The sequence below is a fragment of the Eleutherodactylus coqui genome, chromosome 3, assembly GCF_035609145.1.
Source record: "Eleutherodactylus coqui strain aEleCoq1 chromosome 3, aEleCoq1.hap1, whole genome shotgun sequence".
In the NCBI taxonomy this organism is placed as follows: Eukaryota; Metazoa; Chordata; class Amphibia; order Anura; family Eleutherodactylidae; genus Eleutherodactylus; species Eleutherodactylus coqui.
In genome coordinates this window covers 10,910,893-10,924,986 of record NC_089839.1, presented here as the reverse complement: position 1 = coordinate 10,924,986, position 14,094 = coordinate 10,910,893, and positions in this window count along the sequence as shown.

Genomic DNA, 14,094 nt, shown 5'->3' with positions numbered 1-14,094 from the left:
TAATTACTATAATACTGCCTCCTGTGTACAAGAATATAACTACTATAATACTGCCCCCTATGTACAAGAATATAATTACTATAATACTGCCTCCTATATACAAGAATATAACTACTATAATACTGCCCCTATGTACAAGAATATAACTACTATAATACTGCCCCCTATGTACAAGAATATAACTACCATAATACTGCCCCCTATGTACAAGAATATAACTACTATAATACTGCCCCTATGTACAAGAATATAACTACTATAATACTGCCTCCTATGTACAAGAATATAACTACTATAATACTGCCCCCTATGTACAAGAATATGACTACTAGAATACTGCCCCCTATGTACAAGAATATAACTACTATAATACTGCCCCCTATGTACAAGAATATAACTACTATAATACTGCCACCTATGTACAAGAATATAACTACTATAATACTTCCCCTATGTACAAGAATATAACTACTATAATACTGCCCCCTATGTTCAAGAATATAACTACTATAATACTGCCCCCTATACTGCGCCAGTTGATGCTGCCAGGCAAGTTGTGATAGCGCCTGCAGAATCAGCCCCTGTAACTACCAGCATCTCTAGCTTTGCGCCGGTAACTGTGTCTTATTTCCTACGAGTACCATGACTACCCAAGTACAGTGACGAGCGCCATACCATTAGAGAGTTCAGGGGAAAGATGGGAGCAGTATTCTGTTTATATCCATTAGCAACGGAACAAAAAATAGAAATCCTCATGGGTCAGTTGGAAGTTCCCGCTGCCAGAGAGATCAGAACATGGCCGTGCGAACACAGAAAGACTGTAGAGGACATTATGGACAAGATACAAACTATTTTTGACAAGCACACTGCATCAGAAATTAAAAAAAAACATTTTTTCAACAAAAAACTGAAATTTGGGGAGACTTTAAGAGAATACGCATTGTCCCTGCAGATCACGCACCAATCAGGGATAGATTCCGACTGATCCCGTCTTCCTCCTATCAGCAGGTTAAAAACATGATTCAGGAAATGAAGAACAATCACGTGATCAAGGAAAGTCATAGTCCCTGGGCCGCTCCCATAGTCCTTGTACAGAAAAAAGACGGAGGCATCCGCTTCTGCGTAGATTACCGGAAGCTTGATAATGTAACGCATAAAGATGCCTACCCTCTACCTCGCATTGAGGAGTCACTTACTTCCCTGGGCTCTGACGCATACTTTTCCACTCTGGATCTAACCAGTGGATATTGGCAGGTGCCCATGAGCAAGGCCGATCGCGAAAAAACTGCTTTCACTACGCCTATTGGGTTGTTTGAATTTAATTGCATGCCCTTTGGCCTCTGCAATGCCCCAGGTACTTTCCAGTGCCTCATAGAAAGGTGTTTAGGACATAAAAATTTTGAATGTGTCCTGCTGTATTTAGACGATATGATTATATACTCAAAAAGTTCTGAGGAACATCTCCAACAGCTTAGGGAAGTATTTCAGACCCTCATTTATAAAGGTGTAAAAATTAAACCATCTAAATGCCATCTGTTGCAGACGCATTGGCACATTGTCAGCACCGAAGGGGTGATTCCTGACCCTGACAAATTAGACGCTGTCAAAAACTGGCCTACCCTAAAGATACTTAAAGATATACGTACCTTCCTAGGATTTGTGGGGTACTATAGGCGCTTTATTCCCAAATTTGCGCAGATTGTGTCCCTCTTGCAAGAAATTTGGCGTGGGCACCCAAAAGAGACCTTCAAACGTCCAGTTGCCAATAACTGGGGAAAAGAACATGAGTAGGCTTTTCAAATACTTAAAGACAGGTTAACTACTCCACCCATCCTTGCCTATCCTGACCAAATGCTCCCTTTAATCTCTATACAGACGCCAGCTTCAAGGGCCTAGGTGCAGTACTTAGCCAAGTGCAGGAAGGCAAAGAAAGGGTAGTCGCATCTGCCAGTTGCTCACTAAAAAGTGCTGAGAGGAATGATCAGAATTACATTTCCTTTATATTAGAACTTCTCGTGCTGGTCTGGGCTGTTATAGAGAAATTTAAGAACTATTTAGCTGCTGCCACCTTTATCGCCTACACGGATAACAATGCAGTTGCCCACTTGAACTCAGCGAAGTCCGGAGCGTTAGAACAACGATGGTTGTGCCGTTTAGCCAACTTCACCTTTCAAGTTAAATACCACATTGGAAAAAGCAACACAAACGCTGACGCTCTCTCCAGACTGCCCACAGCAATAGAAATTCCCCTGGAGACGACATATGGGAGGACATTGAAATGCTGGACTTTACCTCACATCAAGCCCAACAAAACTTCCAAGCTGTTTCTGCTGCTCCAAACCGTTCACCAGAAAGTATGCACACTCAAAAAAATGGCTCCTGCTCCAACAGGACAGTCAGACCTTTGGCGAATTACAGGAGCTATGCCAAAAGGCATTCCACATAAGTCCATGGACCCGGAAACGAATGGCAACGACTGTGGAAACAGAGAAAAAGATTATTCCTTAAGAAAAACATAATCTACAAAAGCTCTATTGACCCCGCATCCAGAAACCGCATTCATCAAATAGTGATTCCCCGCAGAGATGCCAGCCAAGTTCTGCTCTCGTATCATGATCAATCTAGACACATTGGCATTCATAAAACAGAAGCTATGATCCACCAGCGTTTCTATTGGATTGGCATGAGAAACGATGTCGAAAAATGGTGCTAGGAATACACAGTATGCGAAACCAAGAGGAGAGCCCAAAATGACCAAAAAGCGGCACTGTATCCTATCGTCACAACCAACCCTTTAGAAATTCTTACCATTGATCACCTAAAGATAGAACCAAGTAAGCCTGGGTATAGCTATGTACTCACTTTGATCGACCACTACACTAAACTTACAATAAAGTTCAAGGAAAAATAATTTTATCCCACCTTGGTCGGTTTCCGCTCCCTGTTTCTCTCAGCCGGTGTGTTCTGCAAGACTTCATCAGCCACCGGTTTCCTTGGCTTCCTTGTACAGGTAAAATTCAAAGTTGGGACGTTGCTTGCGCTTTCAAATTTCCTGCTTTGTTAGTAAAATGGGCATCTCACAAATATGGAGAACGCGTTTCGGTTTTTGTAAAACCTTGTTCACACTAAATTTACAGTTGCCATCCCAGACAAAGATCTTACCGCCAGAACTACTGCCGCTGTGGTGTGGAAACATTTCATTCTGAGCTATGGATGCCCTGACCAAATCCTTTCAGACAGAGGACCAGCTTTTGAATCCTAACTCTTTCAAGAACTGTGTGATACTTATAATTGTAAAAAACTTCATACCACTGCTTATCATCCCTAAGGAAATGGACTTTGTGAAAAAACGAACCAAACTATCTCGGAATTGCTCAGAACCATTCCACCCAAACAAAAAGCTTATTTGCCCACACTACTGCCAGAGTTAATCTACACCTACAACAATACTCATTGTTCCACAGGATACAGGCCCTATTATTTAATGTTTGGTCGTTAAGGAAAGTTACCCGCTGACCTCAAACTAGGAATCCAATAACAGATAATCATAACCCTTTCCCCAAAAGATATTGGATACAGGACCATCAAAGAAGACTCAAGGAAGCCCAATAAATTGTTGACACCCGCTTGGAAGGAGTAAGAGAAAAACAAGCTCCTGACTTCGACAAAAAGGCCCATACCGCAGATCTACAAATTGGAGACCAAGTTTGGTTAGGAAAAGAGCATCGCAATGAAAAACTAGACACCAGATGGGAACTTAGCCAACACAGTTCTCACCGCAATATCCCCAGAAAAAGGACTCTACCGCATCGTCCATCATGAAGGAAACATTCAAGTTGCCCATCGTACCCGCCTTAAAATTTGTCTTGCCCAACCCCCTTCACCTGCAAAGTCTGAAACGGAAGAAAACTCATCAGGCCAAGAGGAAGAAATCGCCAAAACTACTCCCAAACCAGTCACAGAATGTCCTTCTCCATTCACATTAGACAATCAATTGTTCTGGTACCAAAACCCTTTTTCCCATCTAGTATATCAAGCACCACCATCCAATTCTACAGGAACATCACCAAATCCATCCACTTCAACCTCATCATCAAGTTCTTCTACTTCGGCTACCCCATCCAACTCTGTACCTACTTCACCAGTGTTGTCACCAACTTCAAGAAGAAGACTACCAACTGTTAGGTTGTGCTGCTGAGACCTGTAGTACTAGGGTTTCTAGCAGCACAGCCCACAGGTAATGAATTATTGTGCTAGCTGGGTGTGGTGATCTCCTGCTAGCCAATCCCCATATAATCACATATAAACCCAGCTCCTGTTCAGTGTCTGTCTGCTGTCCAGGATGAGCAGTCATGTTAGTTTTGTATTGCAGCTTGCTGTTTGACTGGTGTCCAGTGTTTGGCAGGTGGCCAGACATTATTATGTGGATAGCCCTGTAGGGGGTATATGGTGTGAACAGTGTCAAGTTCTGTATGCCTGAGCAGGTGGCTAGACACAAGGAGTGAATTATCCTGTTCAATGTGGTTGGGTGTCTGGCATGCTAACCCTAGTGTGTTGCGGTGTGAACTGTGTCTGGTGCTGCTGGCCTCCTGGTTAGTGTAGGGACTAGCGGTATAGCCAGGAGCCATGAAGTGGCCCGCTAGCTTCCACGTTTTGATCAAAATGTCAACTAATACCTGGTATTTATATATAGATTGCTATCTGCTATTAGTGGTTGCATTTTAGCTGCTGTATGCTGTGTTTTCTAGCTCTGTGTTCTGTCCTTGTCGTGTGGCTTGTGTTTGTCCTGTTCTGGTGTGTGGTTCCTAGGATCAGCTAGGGCCCAGATCCGAGGACCGCTGTGCCGCCCTTTATTGGGGCGATGTCCCTGCTTAGGTAGGGCCAGGTCATCGCAGTAGCACAGGGTCAGTTCCCTGAAACCTGTGTGCATCACCCTCTTGGTCACGATCGTGTGGGCCCCGTGCTAAGTTTGCCCACACGATCGTAACATATATGCATATGTTGATATGTTATATGTTGCTATGCTATGGCATTATGTTGTTATGTCATATGTTCTATGTTATATGTTGTATATTGCTATGCTATGTTGTATGGTATGGAGTAGGTTACTGTGGAGTATGTTGGTATGCATTATGTGGTGTGGGAACAGTGACAGGTCCAGTGTCTGTGCAGGTGGCCAGACATCAGGTGTGGATAGTCTTGTTCTAAGTATGTGGTGTTCATATGTTGGATGTGGTATGTTGGTGCTCAGATTGTGGTGTAGTTTCATGCGGTTTGGAGTGTGTCCCCCGTATTTCCCCGCAGATGGCTTGGAGACCTGCTCTTCCCCCCCTCCTGGGGTACTGGGGTGGTGCATCCAGTAGTGTATAGTACGGTGACCGCACAGGTGCAGCCACTCGCAGGTTTCTTCCTCCCTTTGGCAGGTACGGCCTCCAAACATCTGATTTCTGTTGTGTGGTGCAGGCTAGGTGATGCCGGCCACGATTTTTCCTTCCCCTTGTATAGTGAGTGTTGTGGTGGCTCCATACAGCTTTGGTGGCATGCATGTCGTCTGAGTGGTGTTCCATCAAGCGCGTTCTGTGGGAACGCAATACTGAATGCGCGTCTGTGCTGTGGCGAGGTGCGCCCAGCGGACGTAACGTACTGACCAGCCTACTGCCGTTTGCTCCAGAGATCTGTGTGATGTACCTGCGTTTTATCCCTTCTCCTGCTGACTGGCTGGCATCTGCATCAGGCCTGTACTGATAAGTCCTGTGCACGCTATGTCAGTAGGGAAGGTTGCCATATTTCCCCTCTGGACTGGTGCATTTTCTGTGCAGGCTACTGTTCGGTTGCCTTTTGCATAAGGCACAGTGGTCCTGCTTAGTAGTTGCATAACTTTTTTTATGCTTAAAGGGTCCAGAGGCCCCTTTTTTAAAGGGGAGGTACTGTTACGTTGTGCTGCTGAGACCTGTAGTACTAGGGTTTCTAGCAGCACAGCCCAGCGGTGGTGAATAATTGTGCTAGCTGGGTGTGGTGATCTCCTGCTAGCCAATCACATATAAACCCAGCTCCCTTTCAGTGTCTGTCTGGTGTCCAGGGTGAGCAGTCATGTTACTTCTGTGTTGCAGCTTGCTGTGTGACTGGTGTCCAGTGTTTGGCAGGTGGCCAGACATTAGGTGTGGATAGCCCTCTAGGGGGTATATGGTGTGAACAGTGTCAAGTTTTGTATGTCTGAGCAGGTGGCTAGACATGAAGTGTGAATTGTCCTGTTCAAAGTGGTTGGGTGTCTGGCATGCTAACCATGGTGTGTTGCGGTGTGAACTCAGTTATTTCAATGGCATGCCATCATGAGGGTCCTAGTGGAGTACTAGCGACCTGCGTGGCAAAACCGGTTTTCCTGTAAGCATACCATGGTACTTTCTTTGTATCGCTGCACACCCACCAAGCAGATAACTTTAATGGAGGGACTACTGCTAGGAGAGACCATAGAACCAAAAGTAGCAACCTTTCTACAACCCTCGTGGTCTCTCGCACTTTGGCGCGCTTTGCTAAGCCGTTGCAATAATACTGCCTGCTATGTACAAGAAAACAGCTACTATAATACTGCTCCTATTTACAAGAATATAACTACTATAATACTACCTCCTATTTACAAGAATATAATTACTATAATACTGCCCCCTATGTAGAAGAATATAACTACTATAATACTGCCTCTTATGCACAAGAAAATAAATACTATAATACTGCCCCCTATGTACAAGAAAATAACTACTATAATACTGCCCCCTATGTACAAGAATATAACTACGATAATACTGTCCTGCATGAACAAGAATATAACTACTATAATACTGCCCCCTATGTACAAGAATATAACTACTATAATACTGCCCCCTATGGACAAGAATATAACTACTATAATACTGTCCCCTAGGTACAAGAATATAACTACTATAATACTGCCCCCTATGGTCAAGAATATAACTACTATAATACTGTCCCCTAGGTACAAGAATATAACTACTATTATACTGCCCCCTATGTACAAGAATATAACTACTATAATACTGCCCCCTATGGACAAGAATATAACTACTATAATACTGTCCCCTAGGTACAAGAATATAACTACTATAATACTGCCCCCTATGGACAAGAATATAACTACTATAATACGGGTCCCTAGGTACAAGAATATAACTACTATAATAATGCCTACCTATGTACAAGAGTATAACTACTATAATACTGCCCCCTATGTACAAGAAGATAACTACTATGATACTGCTCCTATGTACAAGAATATAGCTACTATAATACTGCTCCTATGTACAAGAATATAACTACAATAATACTGCTCCTATGTACAAGAATATAACTACTATAATACTGCCCTCTATGTAGAAGAATATACCTACTATAATACTGCTCCTATGTACAAGAATATAAGTACTATAATACTGCCCCCTAGGTACAAGAATATAACTACTATAATAATGCCTACCTATGTACAAGAGTATAACTACTATAATACTGCCCCCTATGTACAAGAATATAACTACTATGATACTGCTCCTATGTACAAGAATATAACTACTATAATACTGCCCCCTATGTACAAGAATATAACTACTATAATAATGCCTACCTATATACAAGAGTATAACTACTATAATATTGCCCCCTATGTACAAGAAGATAACTACTATGATACTGCCCCCTATGTACAGGAATATAACTGCTATAATGCTGCTCCTATGTACAAGAATATAACTACTATAATACTGCCCTCCTATGTACAAGAATATAACTACTATAATACTGCTCCTATGTACAAGAATATAACTACTATAATACTGCCCCTAAGCTCAAGAATATAACTACTGTAATACTGCCCCTATGTACAAGAATATAACTACTACAATACATTTCCCCCTATGTACAAGAATATAACGACTATAATACTGCCTCCTATGTACAAGAATATAACTACTATAATACTGCCCCCTATGTACAAGAATATAACTACTATAATACGGCTCCTATGTACAAGAATATAACTACTATAATACTGCCCCTATGTACAAGAATATAACTACTATAATACTGCCCCCTATGTACAAGAATATAACTACTATAATACTGCACCTATGTACAAGAATAGAACTACTATAATACTGCCTCCTATGTACAAGAATATAACTACTATAATACTGCCTGCTATGTACAAGAATATAACTACTATGATACTGCCCCTTATGTACAAGAATATAATTACTATGATACTGCTCCTATGTACAAGAATATAGCTACTATAATACTGCCCTCCTATGTACAAGAATATAACTACTATAATACTGCTCCTATGTACAAGAATATAACTACTATAATACTGCCCCTAAGCTCAAGAATATAACTACTATAATACTGCCCCCTATGTACAAGACTCTAACTACTACAATACTTTTCCCCCTATGTACAAGAATATAACGACTATAATACTGCCTCCTATGTACAAGAATATAACTACTATAATACTGCCCCCTATGTACAAGAATATAACTACTACAATACTTTTCCCCCTATGTACAAGAACATAACGACTATAATACTGCCTCCTATGTACAAGAATATAACTACTATAATACTGCCCCCTATGTACAAGAATATAACTACTATAATACGGCTCCTATGTACAAGAATATAACTACTATAATACTGCTCATATTACAAGAATATAACCACTATAATACTGCCCTATATATACAAGAATATACCTACTATAATACTGCCCCTATGTACAAGAATATAACTACTATAATACTGCCCCCTATGTACAAGAATATAACTACTATAATACTGCACCTATGTACAAGAATAGAACTACTATAATACTGCCCCCTATGGTCAAGAATATAACTACTATAATACTGTCCCCTAGGTACAAGAATATAACTACTATTATACTGCCCCCTATGTACAAGAATATAACTACTATAATACTGCCCCCTATGGACAAGAATATAACTACTATAATACTGTCCCCTAGGTACAAGAATATAACTACTATAATACTGCCCCCTATGGACAAGAATATAACTACTATAATACGGGTCCCTAGGTACAAGAATATAACTACTATAATAATGCCTACCTATGTACAAGAGTATAACTACTATAATACTGCCCCCTATGTACAAGAAGATAACTACTATGATACTGCTCCTATGTACAAGAATATAACTACTATAATACTGCTCCTATGTACAAGAATATAACTACAATAATACTGCTCCTATGTACAAGAATATAACTACTATAATACTGCCCTCTATGTAGAAGAATATACCTACTATAATACTGCTCCTATGTACAAGAATATAAGTACTATAATACTGCCCCCTAGGTACAAGAATATAACTACTATAATAATGCCTACCTATGTACAAGAGTATAACTACTATAATACTGCCCCCTATGTACAAGAATATAACTACTATAATACTGCCCCTATGTACAAGAATATAACTACTATAATACTGCCCCCTATGTACAAGAATATAACTACTATAATACTGCACCTATGTACAAGAATAGAACTACTATAATACTGCCTCCTATGTACAAGAATATAACTACTATAATACTGCCTGCTATGTACAAGAATATAACTACTATGATACTGCCCCTTATGTACAAGAATATAATTACTATGATACTGCTCCTATGTACAAGAATATAGCTACTATAATACTGCCCTCCTATGTACAAGAATATAACTACTATAATACTGCTCCTATGTACAAGAATATAACTACTATAATACTGCCCCTAAGCTCAAGAATATAACTACTATAATACTGCCCCCTATGTACAAGACTCTAACTACTACAATACTTTTCCCCCTATGTACAAGAATATAACGACTATAATACTGCCTCCTATGTACAAGAATATAACTACTATAATACTGCCCCCTATGTACAAGAATATAACTACTACAATACTTTTCCCCCTATGTACAAGAACATAACGACTATAATACTGCCTCCTATGTACAAGAATATAACTACTATAATACTGCCCCCTATGTACAAGAATATAACTACTATAATACGGCTCCTATGTACAAGAATATAACTACTATAATACTGCTCATATGTACAAGAATATAACCACTATAATACTGCCCTATATATACAAGAATATACCTACTATAATACTGCCCCTATGTACAAGAATATAACTACTATAATACTGCCCCCTATGTACAAGAATATAACTACTATAATACTGCCCCCTATGTACAAGAATATAACTACTATAATACTGCCCCCTATGTACAAGGATATAACTACTATAATACTGCCCCTATGTACAAGAATATAACAACTGTACTACTACTTCTATGTACAAGAATATAACTACTATAATACTGCCCCTATGGACAAGAATATAACAACTGTACTACTACTTCTATGTACAAGAATATAACTACTATAATACTGTCCCCTATGTACAAGAATATAACTACTATAATACCGCCCCCTATGTACAAGAATATAACTACTATAATACTGCCCCTATGTACAAGAATATAGCTACTATAATACTGCCCCCTATGTACAAGAATATAACTACTATAATACTGCCCCCTATGTACAAGAATATAACTACTATAATACTGCACCTATGTACAAGAATAGAACTACTATAATACTGCCTCCTATGTACAAGAATATAACTACTATAATACTGCCTGCTATGTACAAGAATATAACTACTATGATACTGCCCCTTATGTACAAGAATATAATTACTATGATACTGCTCCTATGTACAAGAATATAGCTACTATAATACTGCCCTCCTATGTACAAGAATATAACTACTATAATACTGCTCCTATGTACAAGAATATAACTACTATAATACTGCCCCTAAGCTCAAGAATATAACTACTATAATACTGCCCCCTATGTACAAGACTCTAACTACTACAATACTTTTCCCCCTATGTACAAGAATATAACGACTATAATACTGCCTCCTATGTACAAGAATATAACTACTATAATACTGCCCCCTATGTACAAGAATATAACTACTACAATACTTTTCCCCCTATGTACAAGAACATAACGACTATAATACTGCCTCCTATGTACAAGAATATAACTACTATAATACTGCCCCCTATGTACAAGAATATAACTACTATAATACGGCTCCTATGTACAAGAATATAACTACTATAATACTGCTCATATGTACAAGAATATAACCACTATAATACTGCCCTATATATACAAGAATATACCTACTATAATACTGCCCCTATGTACAAGAATATAACTACTATAATACTGCCCCCTATGTACAAGAATATAACTACTATAATACTGCCCCCTATGTACAAGAATAGAACTACTATAATACTGCCCCCTATGTACAAGGATATAACTACTATAATACTGCCCCTATGTACAAGAATATAACAACTGTACTACTACTTCTATGTACAAGAATATAACTACTATAATACTGCCCCTATGGACAAGAATATAACAACTGTACTACTACTTCTATGTACAAGAATATAACTACTATAATACTGTCCCCTATGTACAAGAATATAACTACTATAATACCGCCCCCTATGTACAAGAATATAACTACTATAATACTGCCCCTATGTACAAGAATATAGCTACTATAATACTGCCCCCTATGTACAAGAATATAACTACTATAATACTGCCCCCTATGTACAAGAATATAACTACTATAATACTGCACCTATGTACAAGAATAGAACTACTATAATACTGCCTCCTATGTACAAGAATATAACTACTATAATACTGCCTGCTATGTACAAGAATATAACTACTATGATACTGCCCCTTATGTACAAGAATATAATTACTATGATACTGCTCCTATGTACAAGAATATAGCTACTATAATACTGCCCTCCTATGTACAAGAATATAACTACTATAATACTGCTCCTATGTACAAGAATATAACTACTATAATACTGCCCCTAAGCTCAAGAATATAACTACTATAATACTGCCCCCTATGTACAAGACTCTAACTACTACAATACTTTTCCCCCTATGTACAAGAATATAACGACTATAATACTGCCTCCTATGTACAAGAATATAACTACTATAATACTGCCCCCTATGTACAAGAATATAACTACTACAATACTTTTCCCCCTATGTACAAGAACATAACGACTATAATACTGCCTCCTATGTACAAGAATATAACTACTATAATACTGCCCCCTATGTACAAGAATATAACTACTATAATACGGCTCCTATGTACAAGAATTTAACTACTATAATACTGCTCATATGTACAAGAATATAACCACTATAATACTGCCCTATATATACAAGAATATACCTACTATAATACTGCCCCTATGTACAAGAATATAACTACTATAATACTGCCCCCTATGTACAAGAATATAACTACTATAATACTGCACCTATGTACAAGAATAGAACTACTATAATACTGCCCCCTATGGTCAAGAATATAACTACTATAATACTGTCCCCTAGGTACAAGAATATAACTACTATTATACTGCCCCCTATGTACAAGAATATAACTACTATAATACTGCCCCCTATGGACAAGAATATAACTACTATAATACTGTCCCCTAGGTACAAGAATATAACTACTATAATACTGCCCCCTATGGACAAGAATATAACTACTATAATACGGGTCCCTAGGTACAAGAATATAACTACTATAATAATGCCTACCTATGTACAAGAGTATAACTACTATAATACTGCCCCCTATGTACAAGAAGATAACTACTATGATACTGCTCCTATGTACAAGAATATAACTACTATAATACTGCTCCTATGTACAAGAATATAACTACAATAATACTGCTCCTATGTACAAGAATATAACTACTATAATACTGCCCTCTATGTAGAAGAATATACCTACTATAATACTGCTCCTATGTACAAGAATATAAGTACTATAATACTGCCCCCTAGGTACAAGAATATAACTACTATAATAATGCCTACCTATGTACAAGAGTATAACTACTATAATACTGCCCCCTATGTACAAGAATATAACTACTATAATACTGCCCCTATGTACAAGAATATAACTACTATAATACTGCCCCCTATGTACAAGAATATAACTACTATAATACTGCACCTATGTACAAGAATAGAACTACTATAATACTGCCTCCTATGTACAAGAATATAACTACTATAATACTGCCTGCTATGTACAAGAATATAACTACTATGATACTGCCCCTTATGTACAAGAATATAATTACTATGATACTGCTCCTATGTACAAGAATATAGCTACTATAATACTGCCCTCCTATGTACAAGAATATAACTACTATAATACTGCTCCTATGTACAAGAATATAACTACTATAATACTGCCCCTAAGCTCAAGAATATAACTACTATAATACTGCCCCCTATGTACAAGACTCTAACTACTACAATACTTTTCCCCCTATGTACAAGAATATAACGACTATAATACTGCCTCCTATGTACAAGAATATAACTACTATAATACTGCCCCCTATGTACAAGAATATAACTACTACAATACTTTTCCCCCTATGTACAAGAACATAACGACTATAATACTGCCTCCTATGTACAAGAATATAACTACTATAATACTGCCCCCTATGTACAAGAATATAACTACTATAATACGGCTCCTATGTACAAGAATATAACTACTATAATACTGCTCATATGTACAAGAATATAACCACTATAATACTGCCCTATATATACAAGAATATACCTACTATAATACTGCCCCTATGTACAAGAATATAACTACTATAATACTGCCCCCTATGTACAAGAATATAACTACTATAATACTGCACCTATGTACAAGAATAGAACTACTATAATACTGCCCCCTATGGTCAAGAATATAACTACTATAATACTGTCCCCTAGGTACAAGAATATAACTACTATTATACTGCCCCCTATGTACAAGAATATAACTACTATAATACTGCCCCCTATGGACAAGAAT